The sequence below is a fragment of the Rousettus aegyptiacus genome, unplaced genomic scaffold (assembly GCF_014176215.1).
Source record: "Rousettus aegyptiacus isolate mRouAeg1 unplaced genomic scaffold, mRouAeg1.p scaffold_m13_p_7, whole genome shotgun sequence".
NCBI lineage: Eukaryota > Metazoa > Chordata > Mammalia > Chiroptera > Pteropodidae > Rousettus > Rousettus aegyptiacus.
This window is the reverse complement of record NW_023416310.1, coordinates 58,854,453-58,868,801: the sequence shown is the minus strand read 5'-3', so window position 1 is coordinate 58,868,801 and position 14,349 is coordinate 58,854,453. Positions and strand designations below refer to the sequence as shown.

Sequence of the window (14,349 nt, the reverse complement as noted above, 5' to 3'; positions counted from 1 at the left end):
GTGTAAGGCAGAAGCTGTCACAAACAACAGGTAAGCAGGCATAGCTGTGTCCCCAAACAGTGGCACAGAGACCGGCCCCCAGGGAGTCTATGGGCCCTGCCCTCCTCCTCTGCTGGTCTCTCACGGTTTCCACTCTCCTCCCACTTGGGCCTGGCAGGATTCTTCCCACCTCTGAGCTCTCGGATGCCCTCGTGACAGCTCCTCACCCCGTGGGAGCACAATGCAGGGAAAGTTCCCTAACAATTCTTGAATCTCTCCAAGGAGTGGGACCACGGGGTCTGTGCTCCCACAGCAAGACACCACAACTCAGCTGGGGCTTGGGGAGGAGGAAACCTTTGTGAGACGTTCCCTAAAAACTCGTGCTCCTGAAAAATGACTGTCTCTCACTAAACTGAAAAACACCACCAAAGTCTTTTATGCACCTGACACTTTGTACAAAATGGAAGAAAAAGTGTATTACTGCCATGACTCTGGAATCTCATCATAGATTGATAAATATTCTGACCTAATTTGCTCTTTCTTTTTGCTTTTGATGACTTTCCGATTATAAAAATAATAACTAGCTATTGTTTAGAATAAAGAAATTCAAAAAAGTATAAAGAAGAAAATTAAAATCACCTATAATTCTACTAGAAAATATATATGATATGTGTAGCAAAAGAATGAAATGAAATGTTGTTAGCATATTGTTCTATTTCTTTTATTCTTTTCTATGTATAAATTTACATATATTTTAACAAATTTGGGATTGTGCTGCATAAGTATTTCTATCTTGCTTTTTTCATTAAACGATAAGAATTTTCCAATGACATTGTCACATTAACTTCAAAGCCCCCAACCCCTACCGTCTGTTCTCAGCAGAGTAGTCAGGGAATCCTGTTGAATGTATGGCAAATGTCGAATCCCTTGGCTGCGGTTGACCTCCCATCTCCCTCGGAGCAAAGCCAGGACCTTTCAGAGGCCGTGGGTGGAATGCTCCCCATCACCCCCGACGCCATCTTCACCCAGGAGCCTGCCCCAGCCACTCTGGCCTGCTTGCCCCTCGGACGCACTAGCCTGCTCCCAACACAGCCTCTGCACCTGCTGTCCCCACCCACCCCAGCACTCATCCCCCAGGTGTCAGCAGGCCCCTTCCCATGCCTCCTTCAGTTCTGTCTCCCAGATCATTTTCTCAGTGAGATTTTCCGAAGCCATCCTAGGTAACCGCAACCCTCCCCACGCCAGCATGCCTTCCTTTCATGCTTTCTTTCCATATGACATACTAAACAGCATTATTTACCTGTTTATCCTCTGGGTCTCCACGTGGGCGAGAGTTCTCCCTTTTCCTCATTGATGTATCTTCAGTGCCAAGCAGAGCCCCTAGCATGCGATAGGCATCTAATACATGTGTACTCAGTAATCAGACTCCCTTCTGCTGTAGTACCACCCCCGGTAGTTTGGGGTTCTCCAGTCAGTCCACTCGGTGTGCCCCTTCCAGTCTCATGCCCCTGCTGCCTGCTCCTCAGGCACCCTTAGCAACCCCACCCAGATCCTCCTCACCATCCTCTCCAGCAGTTCCACAGAGCCCATCTGTCCCCTGCTTAGGAGTTGACAGAGGCTTTAAGTCACATACAGACTCCCGTTCAGTCTGAGGTCCCCACATCCTGAGCCGCTTACTTTAGGCCCTGTACACACAACATGTGCACACATGTTCTTCCTGACTGCACCTCTCCCCTGCCCTGAAATACTCATGTCACTTTGGGTCCATGTCCATAACCTTTGAAGTTAGGTTTCTTTCCCACTTAGCCCGATTTTTCTCTAATAGAGATTTCATTCAACTTGCATTTATGAGTTATGAATATCCTTAAGCCCTTTTCGTGACCATGGACTATATCCCTAAGAAAAGTTCTCTATGAGAAAAAGCCTCACCAGCCTCATATTGCTGTGCCCACCTCACAGCTGTCAGTATGTGCCCGGTGAGCGAGGTGAACTGAGTGAGCTCTGAATGGGAGCTCAGACTCTAGGCTCAGTAGCATGTTTGGAGTCCCACCCCAAGCACACCCTCCCCAGGCAGGCTACCTACCTTCTCTTAGCTACTGGGTCCACCTGTGGAAAGGGGTGTGTGTCACAGCTCCCTCAGAGGGTGAATGAAGGCCCATGTGAACAAGTGCTGAGCACGGTATTTACCTCATGCTCCATAAGTAGGTGGTATTGACTACTCATGCAAAGTTAGTTCCAGTCATTCATTGACTAGATGTTTATTGAGTACTTATTATGTGCTCAGTGCTAAACTCACTAACCATCTGTGAAATGAAGCAGTTGTTTGCAAGAGGCCCAAGGAGGCTCTGATTTTCAGAATTCTATATCAGCTCTGAGGTCTCAATTGTCTTGGAGTTACAAGGTTTTCCTTGAGACCTCAGTGAGGTGGTGAGACAGAGAGAAAGACAGAGGGAGGGTAAAGGAGGAGAGATACAGAGATGGGGGGAGACTGAGGGAGAAAGAGTGGGAGAAGCAGACAGGGAGGGAGGGAAAGGAAATGCTTGTTATCTGGAGGCTCTCTAAATGGTTGAAGGCTTTTTAAAGTCAAGTGGTGATGAAGTAGCAGGTTAGAATGTGAAGAATGGTGATGGTCTGGCTGGCTAGTGTTCCAAAAATCACAGCCAAGCATTTCTCTTCAAGCTTTGGGCTCATGGGGAGCCTGCCACAGGGCCTCACAATGGGGGTTGATTTCCTGTCCCAGAAACACTGCAGATGCACAAATGTCCCACCCACCCCCCCCCTTCCCAGGTACCCAGGACTTGTGAAGAAAGATGGAGCTATGAACAGCCCCCTCATGGTCATACACCCCAGTGCAGCCAGCAAGTATGTTCAAGGACAGGTTTCCCCAGAGGAGAAGGATGTTTCCAAACTGTGTCCTCTGCCGGGAGCCTGGGCTCCCCCAGAAAGGCTCCCAGGCTATCAGGTGAGCGCCATGCGGTTGGCCAGGGAGCTGCTCCGCCTGTACCTGGCTGCACTGGACCCGTACAGATGGGAAGAAGAGAGCTTTTATTTCTCATCTAGCAAATGCCTTTCTTCTCTCCCCAACGCCAGTGGCTTTCAGTCTTTTTGGACTGAGACTCACAACAAGAAATGTGTTTTATGCCCTACCAAATGCACATATACCAGTGTGTATGTGGGACTGAACAGGCGCTCTCTGGAACTGCTTTTCCCCTTAGCATATGTTATGCTTTTGTTAGTTTTCTCTTTTAATCTGGTTCATTTTTCTAAAAGATGCTGGTCAGGTCCCGCTATATTGGTAGTGTGAAAACCACTGGTCTTAGCTAGGAATCTCCAGAGTGGGATGCATACTGTTCTGTGAGAAGGGAAAGGAAATATTAGAACTTCCATTCAATTTTTTACTTAAAATTTTTGTAATTGTTAGCTTTAATTTCTGTAGTGCATACATTTTATAATGGATGTAGTAACACACTGGCATTCTAGAAAATATATGTAATTTTCTGGGGTGTATGCCCAGAAATGCTTTACTGGTGGGGGTCCACTTCAATGAAAAGGTTAGAGGCCCCTGGACTGGGTCATTGCTGGTGGCCTGGCCCAGGTACCTATTGGTGAAGCTGCCACCTACCTTCTGAGTTCTGTGCCAGCCATATCTCTTTACTGTGTCCCTTCCTTCTTCCTTAGCCACCTAAGATCTGTGACTTCTAAAGCGGAAGGACCCTGTGAGACTGTTTATTTCAGTTCTCTGGCTAAAATGGTCAGAAATGCATGTGCAAGCATACCATGTAGGCAGGGCATTCTTCCAGGATTTAAGCATCTTTTTGGGAGGCCATAGGTCCCCTGCCAGTACAAGATGTCCCCTAGGAGTTCTGCAGAAAATGGAGAATAAATGATCTTCTTCCTGTGTCCTATACTTGACAAAACAACAGTTTTGTCTCCTTTTAAGTTTATCTTTAGGCAAAATTATTGTAAGATCCTTACACTAATCTCAAAACTTCTAATAAATAGTTCCTCTGATTACAGGACACACCCTACTGGGGCTACTCATAACTCTTTACTGCCCAAGGGCCTTTTTCTGACTTTCACATATTAGCAGATGAATGAAATCTGTTTTCTTATTTTAATTGGTATCAGACAGTTTTCTAAATCTTCTCGCAGGCTTTTGTACTGAATGGAGGATATGATGGCTGACACAGGAAAGGAACACTGCTCAGTATTAAGAGGCTGAACTCAAAGAATGGGAAGCTTTCCCCCCTGCTAAATGGGGTGAGTGCCCAGAAAGTAAGGGGTGACGACTTTGAACAGAGGCTCAGAGAAAGGTAGTGCTATGCGTGTTTTCTGGTTGTAGTAGAGGGACCCCTCCCCAAGTAAGGACATGATGACCTCCTGTTGCAGGGCCACTTGGGAGGCCCATGTGGAAGTGGTGGTGGTGGTGAGGTCATTTTTCGGATTCATGCCCATGTTGCATATGTCAGTAGAGGACCAGGGCGTGCCTCTGATTCTCAGGAAGACGCTGTCTGAGCCAGCGGCAGGGTCACCCAGTTTACATGCGAATGCCACTGTCTTCTGCATGAGGACAAGGGGTGGGGGCAGGTCATCAAAGTGGTCCATAGCTCAGCCAGGCCATGCTCTGGAGCTGCTAGCACCTTAGAGGCAGGTGAAACCACCCCTACTGTCCCCGTTTTACCAGGGGCTGCTGGGATGGCATGGTCTCCGTGAAAAGTGTCCTGGCAGCTGGCTGAGTTGGGGCTTTATCCAGCCTGAGAACACGATGCTGAAGCAAATACCACACCCCTTTCCATCCTCTAATTTGCACAGCATTTCTTCTAGGCCCTTGCCTATACTCCGTCTTTACATGCAAGATTAGGTGACTGTCTGTGCAGTTCAGGTCTATACATTCATGTCCTTTTTAAAAATTTATTTTCCAGTTATAGTTGGCATACAATATTATATTAGTGTCAGGTACACAACAGTGATAAAACATCTGTATACCTTATGAAGTGAGCACCCTGTTCAGTCTAACACCTGTCTGACACAATAGTTATTACAGCATTATTGACTATGTTCCCTGTGCTGTACTTTACATCCCTGTGACTATTTTTATAACTAGCAATTTATACTTCTTAATCCTTTTTCATCCATCCCCCTAATGCCCCTACCATCTGGTGACCATCAATTTGTTATCTGTATCTATGCGTTTGTTTCTGTTTTATTTGTTCATTTATTTTTGTTTTTTTTAGAGTCCACATATATGTGAAATCATATGGTATTTGTCTTTCTCTGTCTGGCTTATTTCACTTAGCATAATACTCTTTAGATCCACTTGTGTTGTTGCAAATGGTACAATTTCATTCTTTTTTATGGCCAAGTAATATTTCATTGTATATATGAACTACTTTATCCATTTGTCTATCAGTGGACACTTAGATTGCTTCCATATCTTGGCTATTGTAAATAATGCTACAATGAACAAGGTGTGCATATACCTTTCAAATAAGTGTTCTGGATTCCTTTGGATAAATATCCAGAAATGAAATTCCTGAGTCATATGGTAGTTCTATTTTTAATTTCTTAGGAACCTCAATATCATTTTCATAATGCCTGCATCAATTTGCAATCCCAACAGTGCACAAGGGTTTCCTTTTCTCCATATCTTTGTCGACACTTGTTATTTGTCAGTTTATTAATACCCATTCTGACAGGTTGAGGTGAGGTGATATCTCATTGTGGTTTTGATTTGTGTTTCCCTGATGATTAGTGACATTGAGCATCTTTTTATATGTCTATTAACCACCTATATGTCCTTTTTTGAGAAATGCCTAGTCAGATCTTCTGCCCATTTTTTAAATCAAATTGCTTGTGTTTGTTTGTTTTCTGGTGTGAAGTTGTATAAATTCCTTTTAAATTTTAGATGTTAACCCCTTATCAGATGTATCACTGGCAAATTTCTTCTCTCATTCTGTAAGTTGTCTTTTCATTTTGTTGAAGGTTTCCGTGATGTGCAAAAACTTTTTAGTTTGATATAGTCCCATTTTTTTTTCTTTTGTTTCTCTTGCCCAAGCCAACATATCAGAAAATACGTTACTAAGAGCAGTGTCAGGGAGTTTACTGCCTGTGTGTGTTTTTTTTTTTAGGAGTTTTATGATTTGGGGGTCTTACATTTAAGCCTTTAATTCATTTTGAGTTTTGTTTTGTTTTTGTGTATGACATAAGAAAGTGGTCTGGCTTCTTTTTTTTTTTTTTTTTTTTTTTTTTTTGCATGTATCTCTCCAGGTTTCTCAGCACCGTTAATTGAAGAGATTGTCTTTACCCCCATTGTACATTCTTGCCTCTTTTGCCATAGACAAATTGACTATATAGGCATGGGTTTATTTCTGGGTATTCTGGTATTTTTCCATTGGTTTATGTGTCTGTTTTTATGCCAATTTCATGCTTTTTTGATTATAATGGCCTTGTAATTTGCTATCAGGTAGCATGATACCTCCAACTTTGTTCTTCTTTCTCAAGGTTCCTTTGGCTATGTGAGGTCCTTTTTGGTTACATATAAATTTTAGGATTAATTGTTCTAGTTCTGTAAAAATACCATTGGTATAAGCATTGCATTGAATCTGTAGTGTGTTTTAAGTAATATAGGCATTTTAACAATGTTTACTTTTCCAATCCATACACATAGTATATCCTTTCATTTATTTGTATCTTCAATTTCTTTTTTCAATGTCTTACAGTTTTCTGTGTACAGGTCTTTTACCTCCTTATTTAAATTTATTCCTAGGTTTTTTTTGTTTTGTTTTGTTTTTTGACGCAATTGTAAATGTGATTGTTTTCTTGTTTATTTTAATTGCTGGCTGTTTCTTGTTTTAAAACTCAATTATTTGAAATTTTGCCCCAGTTCAGCAGCTCCCTTTGGCAACATAACTAGAGCCTCACCTGTACACTTCAGTCACCTTGAGAGGTGGAGCAAGGCTTGAGTGCAAACCTGGGGAAGACAGAATGGAAAAGGGGCAGCTCCCCGGCGCTGGGTGGGGTGTGGGTCGCATGTGGGGCTTTTTAGCATCCAGAGACAACTGCTTCTTGTCTGGGTTTCCGAACCACACTACCGCACTCTGGCATTGCTCACCGCTTTGTAAAATGAATGATTCTGAGTATAGGACTTGCCTCAAGGGTGAAGTCCCTCCCACAGCAGGTACATAACAAATATTTGTTGAACGATCGGAATAATATCAATCCTAGAGTATTGGCACATGGTATTACAAATGCCTAGAGTTCAACATCCTCAGTAAATAAAACTTTGAGGTCACCACTACATAATCGAAATAAAAGGAACAGAAAGTCTCCCCACCTCAGGAACTGTTGCTGGAGTCCTCCCAATGAGAGAATTTGCCTGAACTAATTTTCATGCCATAAAATAGGGTCTGATTTCTTCCTTCCTTTTTTTTTTTTTCTTTTATGCCTACAGCACCAGGCCTTCCTAGGTGGTCTCCCTTCAAGTACTAACCAGGCCCGACCCTGCTTAGCTTCTGAGATCAGACAAGATTGGGCATATTCAGGGTGGCATGGCCATAGACAAGGGTCTGATTACTAAAGACCCACATTTGAATATCTAAAATGAACCTAACCCCCTCTAACTTCTAAAGGCAGAGATATACCTCAGTGGATATGTTAATTTTTTAACCGAAACATGTAAAATGATCAGAAAAGCATCCCCACACCCTGCAGTAAAAAGAAATGATGACAGATGCAATGAGATGTGGTAGAAGAGGTGTGAGCGTCAACAGTGGAGCTACTTGTTAAGTATGGGATTTGGAACAAGTCCCTTAATCTCTCCGAGCCCGTTTCCTCATCTGTGAAATCGCCATGTTGATATTGTCTCAGAAGTTTGGTATTAAGGTCATATGAGCCTCTGTGGTGACGAAGGTGGATCTCAGATGTTCTTGGTTAAGGGTCTTCACCAAGCCACTTGCTTTGACCAGCTCCTTCAAAGGTCCAGAGCCCTTATTTTGGTAGCCGTTCTCCTCAAAGGCTCTATCTGTGTTCCAGGTATGACCTTTAGGGAGGAGGGCAAGGGATGCCAGAGTGAAAAGGAAATCATTCTGTTTTCACGACTCCCCTGCTGGTGGATGTGTCCTGTAAAGAACCGAAGTGTTTTACAGCCAAAAAGCACTGATCAGTGCAACTGAGCCTCCATTGCCTGCCCACCTGCTGAAGCAGAAAGTTCCTGAGATTTCTTCCGACAAAAGTTTCAGGCATGTAAAGGCCATTCTTCATCCTCGTCTGAGTTTGTGATGCTCTAAGGAATAAAAGGCCAATTACCAGGTGCAGTGACTCACCCTGCATTCAGCCCTCTGTGGAGGGCAATAAAGGTCATGCAGGCAGAAGCTGCCATCTGGTCGTGTGGATATTTTGTGGGTAGGGCAAAGCCAAAGTTGCAAAGCGGTGTTCTAGAAGCTTACTGATCAAATTGGATCTATCAGGGGCAGCAAATTTTTCTCCTGAGAGCTTATAGAAATGCAGAAACTTGGGTGCCCTCCCAGACGTATAGAACCAGAATCTGCATCTTTAACAAGCTCCCTGAGTAATTCAATGCACACTGAAGTCTAAGCTTCTTTAGAGCAGACTCTCATGTTCACTGCAGCATCCCCACTACCTAAAATAGAGCCTGGGACATGGCAGGTGCTCAGAGATTTGCTGTCTGAACGGTGCATCCATGAAAAGATTCATCGGTTGCCGTCTTTTAAAATTGTGAGCACTTGCTCTCTAGCATGCTTGTCCCTTGGCTTCCTGGATTTCCATGAAAGGGAAAATATACTTCCCTCCCTCAGGTCACAGCCACAAGCCTGTGCAGTTGTGTTGAGACTGGAATTCTTACCTATGGGCTAGTACAGAGGAAGCTGTGCACATCTGTCTCTCTGTTATTATTCCTAAGAATTGCCAAGTACCTCTTACCCCAATGTCCTTCCTTTCATATTATATCTGATATCCTGTATGTCTGGTTTTCCAATTATATTTCTTTTTAAAGAATTCCTCCTGCACACATTGAGTTTAAAGTCCTCTCAATCAGAACTAGTGGTTTCTGGATAACCGTGCTCTGCCCAAGTGCCCAGATTCTGCACGTTCCAGGACCAAGCACCAAAATCTAATGCAGCCTTGGGCTCTCCAAGGGGGTCTCATGGCTCACATAAGCTGCCAGAAGGAGAGCCTTCTTTACTCAACCTGGTCCCCTAGTTCAAATGCAGCTGGAATGCTACAACAAACAATGGAAAGACAAAACTCTTCAGTTCTTCCTATATTTCTAGATGTTTCTGTAGTTGAAGGAAAGAGTGGTTGTGGAGGAATATCACATCTGAGCTAATAAAGTTGGTGAGACAGAGTCCTGGAAAGAGGGTCACTAAGCCACCAAGGTAGAACACAGAGCCCCTGATGGGGGAGTAGCCTCAGCTGACTGTTATTGTCGCATTGGCAAGACTGGACCTGTGGTGGAGGAAAATGTACCTTACTGGCTGAGCTCACCTGCCCTGTCTGATGCCATGTTCCCAGGAGCATGTAGATGGTGGGTCGGCCCCTATAAAGCGACCTCACAGAGCAAGAGGGAGCAGGCCTGTGATGGGTATCCCCTTTCCAGGAGCCCGTACAGCCCTCTGATAAATGAACAAACTTATCAAGACTTTTAAACACTGGGGCTACCACTTTATTTTCATTTTGTATGAAAGTTGAAAATGTGTTCTATTTCCATCAAAAACAACCAAAATTGGAGTTACTGGGTTTGTTGATTAATCACTGATTTTTGTGTTATGTGGACAGGGAAAGCAGTTTGTGTCTGTGTACCTGTCCATGTGGGTGGGAGAAACAGAGAGGTAGCTTCCCACATGCAGATGGAGCAGCAGAGCCCGTTCCTTTCCAGATGAGCATCTTTGCTGGGAAAGGGGAGCATCCTAAGGCAGAAAGCACTTGTCCACTTCACTATACCCCCACCTGTTTATAGCAGGCAGTCAACAGCCACTCACAAAACACTCTAGCATTCTGGTTGTGGGGTGAATGAAGGAGAAGCCTCCTGCATTCATTCACCATCTCCTCAGCTCTCCCCCAGGACACTCGGGCTAACAACCAGGACCCACTAGAGGCCATGAGGCAGAGTGTTGGGGTCCGCTCAGGGGAGAGCAGAGCCACCTCGTTTCCCCACAGTGTGGAGGAGGCCTGCGGGCAAGAGGAGACTGTGTCCAGAATATAAGGGAATAGAGAGTTATGGCTGCTCCAAGCAGGTCTGAGGAGGAAGCCACCGTCCCAGGCAGATGCCAGCAGCTGGGGTGTCCTGCAGTAATGGGTCCATGGGCGTGCACATGTTCACCCAGAGAGAGGCTTTCCAACTGGGACAGCATTGGTGGTGCCAGCTGCCTGGTCCAACCCTGAGCATCGTGAATTGCAACTTGTTGGAAAGAGTGGCAGCTTCCCCAGACAGTGAGCTTTGCCTCCATGACTGAGTCCCAGGCTATAGCAATCATCGTGGATTCTACCGCACCCACAGCCTGTTTGTCACTGCGCTTGTCGGAGTCTAGCAAGCCAGGGGCTCCGGGTGCGGGTGGCCAGTTACTTGCAATTTTATATATCTCCAACAAGAAGCCACTTGTCACCAGCAAAGATTCAATAAAGAAGATAAAAATGAACTGTTTCTCTCATCAGGAGGCCTTTCACTGTACGTTCCCTTGCCCTCTGCAGAGATGTTAGGGGCTCTGCAGCTACTGACGAAATGTTGAGAATTCACCACTCAGAAGCAGTTCTTTTGCTACAGTTTGTCCAAAGCACTGCCTTTAAGGGAAATGTACTGGCCCTCACCACCCACTGGGAGCTTCGGGTTCTTAAGGAGTGAGTGAGAAAGGCCTGATACCTCTGCCCCTAGCTCTCCCTCGAGGAGAAGGCCATCTGGTCAGCTAGGAGCAGCCCCTGGGGGAGGCGTGTTGAGGACAGACGAGTGCAGGAGGTGAGCTGCATGCAGCGATTGGTAAGCGGACGGCACTGCCAAGGGGCCAGGCGATGCAGTGCTCTTGGAGGCTGTGTCTCAGCTCCGATCATGGCTCCGTGTGTCCTGATGTGTGGGCACTTGGCCTGTTGGTGCCTGGACTTCCTCACGTTGAAGATGGAGTTTCTGGTACTGACTCAGAGTCATGGGGGGACTAAGTAGCCAGTTTAGGTCTGCTGCTTTGGGGAAGGATGGAATTATTTTAGCCCAGCCTCAGGCATATTATTTCTATATAATAACCTTCCAAATGGAGACACCTGGCAGGTATGTGTAGACCATATTCCAGTGCTGATAAATGAGAGGCATTGTGCCTTCCTGCTTCTCTGTTTTGCTCTTGGCCCTGCAGGGTGGGTGCAGAACACTGGGGTCCAGGCTGGCCAGCTCTTTGCAGCACCCCACAAAGGTTGTGGGAGGGAACAGGCGTTGCTTTGTCCTTGGAGCTAGCACTGTGGAGGAAGCAAGTGAATAAAAGCCATAAAATAGGGCAAAACAGCTGAACCTGGTTGGAGGAAGCATTTCAAAGGAAATAATCCTGGATTTAGATCACACATTAGGGGTCCTGGAGTGAGTTTTTCTTGACCTTCCTCCAAAAGACAGGTATTCGTAATGAAAATGCTGACGCACAGGGCCATCGGAGGCAGCGTGTGTGACCTACATGGGTGAAGCATCCTGTGCTGTCACTGCTTAAATTCAGCAGGGCTTTATCTTTTCTTTTTTTAAACTCGCCAAGACGCTACCTGCTGCAAACCCTAGTAGTGTGTGCGTGAGAACCTGGCGTTATTCTCCACTGGCACAGGGCTGAGGGAACTTCCTAACCTGGGCCCCAGGCGGGCTCCACTGTGTGATGTCTTGGCCCTTCCTGGCCCAGCCCCCACCTGGCTCTGGCACCCATTCCAAGCACAGCTGAGCACCTGGGCATGGCTCCTGCACCTGGTGACCTACACATCCACAGCGGGCTCCAGTGTGCTTTTACCTGCCTGCAAGGACTTCTCACCTTTGTGGATTTCCTTGAAGCACGTCCTCTCCCTGCTCCCCTATGAACCCTATGCACCCTTCCAGACCTTGCTCAGTCGTGATACTCCTCTTTCACTGTCCCTCACCCCTGCCCAGGTGGTCCCTCTCCTGGACATTCCATGCCATAGTCTCATCCTGGCAGAAGAAATGCGGGTGTATGGTCCTGACCAAGCCAAGTCCTATCCTATGCCCTAAACAGGGGACTGCTTTCAGGGCCACTGCTGATTTCATAGCATTCATGCGAAGAAGACCTGCTTTCGGAGAGCCTGGGACAATCAACTCTGCCTGGACACACTGAAACGCTGGGTTTCTGGGCTTAAGGCCCATTGATCAGCTCAACCCTGCTAAACTCCAGCGTTAATATGTGATGAGAATGTTATCTCCATCTCAAGTGCACGGTCATCATCCAAACCTCCCCCACATTATGGGAAGACTGTGGGGTGCTCTGCTGATGGCGTCTAGAGGGTTGCAGGGTCCACTCCATGTCAGGGCTGCCTGGGATGGTGTATGTCTTTCTACTTCTCCTTTTTCTTTTCTATTATGTGTCTATGTACGGGAACACATCAGTTAGCTCGGTGCTGTCACTTAGTACAAGTCTGGTCTGCCAGTGATAGCTAACAACCTGACTTTGCAGGCCTCCCAAGGACAGGCACGCCTGCACCTCCCTCTCGGGTCACACAGAAAAGCCATGGCTAAAGCCCAGATGTTAAACTAAATTTTAGGAAAATGGGCACTTTTTCAGAGTGGAGGGATCTTTCTACTTTTGAGGCTATTGAGAAGAAATCAGTGGGTTGTAGAAGGCCCTGTCTACCTGCTGGAACCCGGCCTGCTGTCTCCTAGCTGTTTTCACCTGTCCCAGGTCAGGTCAGGGAGAGCTGTGCAGAGCGGGAGCTGGCAGCGACCGTTCTCTGGGCATCTTCCCATAGGGACCACACAGAGCTTATGTCCATAGGCTAGAAACTTGGGAATATGGGGTCTGGAAGGAGAAAAGGAGAGAGCAGGGATGACGCCTCAGCTGGCCTTGGGAGTCCAGCAGGCATGCCCCGGGCTCTGCTCTGGGCCACAACAGGTCTGGCGGCATGCTGGCTCCGTCAAGAGGCTGGGTTGGGGCGCTCACACCCGCTCGTGTAGTCGTGACTGTGGCTTTTCAGTCCAACACCAGTACAGCCGAGCCACGGGGGACAGAGACCTGTAACAGGCCTGCTCCAAGCTCAGGATCCCACACCTGTCGGAGGAGGGGAAAACAAAAAGCAGGGGCTTGAATTCCCTCATATTTAACTCAGTGCTTCCTGAGGTAGGTCCCCAGAGGGCTAGCTGGCATTGACTCGGTTTTTTCTATTACTCTTGAAAAGATGAGGCATTTATCTAGCATAATGGCATTTATTTAACCCATCTTGTAGAAGTAGTCTCAAATGGATTCTCACCTCGCTTTTTCTTCCTGGCCACACTGAACACACAATAACTAGCTCCCTCCACTTCACTCTTTCAATCTCTGTAAGTTCCATCTTTAGACGTGAACTTAGGTGAAGCCAAGTGCTGCCTCAGAGGGAAAGGGTTCCGTTGTACACTCTAAATGAAAAACTTGCTCCAAATTTAGAAGTCAGGGGGATTCTATGGCTCCTAGAGAATGAACTGACCCTTCTTCTAACCCGAGGCCCTGCCGGTCCCCCCGCTGGAGCCCCCCCAGCTGCCAGCACAGCGTTGGGATGGAAGGCTGTGTGAGCGGCCAGAATGCTGGTGATCATCCTACCTCTCCTGATGGGCTTGGCGTACTTGAGCCCTTTCTACCTTCCCCAATAAGCTCCACCAGCATCAAACTCCTCCCTGTAAAAGTGCCTGCTGTTTTGTGGAGCAGGTGTGGGGAGATGGGTAGGAGTTGTATCCGGGTCCTTGCTGGGTCGCTGACAGCGATGCAGTTTGAGTCCTCACAGACTGGGGTCCGGTCAGCTCTGCGTTTTGATGGAAAGAACATCCACAGCCCCTTTGCTCACCCAGCCACTTCCCTGCCACCTCCAGTCACCAGTGGTTACAAAGTACATGCTGGTCACATGCCTTGAATTCTCCTGCCAGAGTGACCGGATTGTGCAAGGCAGGCCGGGAACCTGTTGTCATGGTGAATGTCGGCCATTGGCTGGGCGTTCCCTGCTCCTCGCCCTCTGGTCCCTCACTCTTTGCAGGTCTATACCTCACACCTCAGAAATGGGCAGCCCAGGAAATATCGGGGCTACACTGGTGCTACACTGGGGCCGACGTGGTAGCCAGCCCTTGGAAAACACAGCTGCTCCAGAAACCTTTTCAATAAAATCTGCAGACGTCACTCCAGTCTGTCCTGTTTTTCACTGCACCATTCA

The 14,349-nt window shown here is 46.7% G+C and overlaps 1 protein-coding gene and 1 pseudogene across 5 annotated transcripts in view; one reads left to right on the top strand and one right to left on the bottom strand.

Moving 5' to 3' along the window:
• SH3RF3 (SH3 domain containing ring finger 3) overlaps positions 1-14,349 on the top strand; it is a 351,737-nt gene that overhangs the window by 239,340 nt on the left and 98,048 nt on the right. The gene's annotated exons all lie outside the window — the stretch shown is intronic.
• Positions 7,421-7,538, bottom strand: LOC118606078 (annotated as a pseudogene).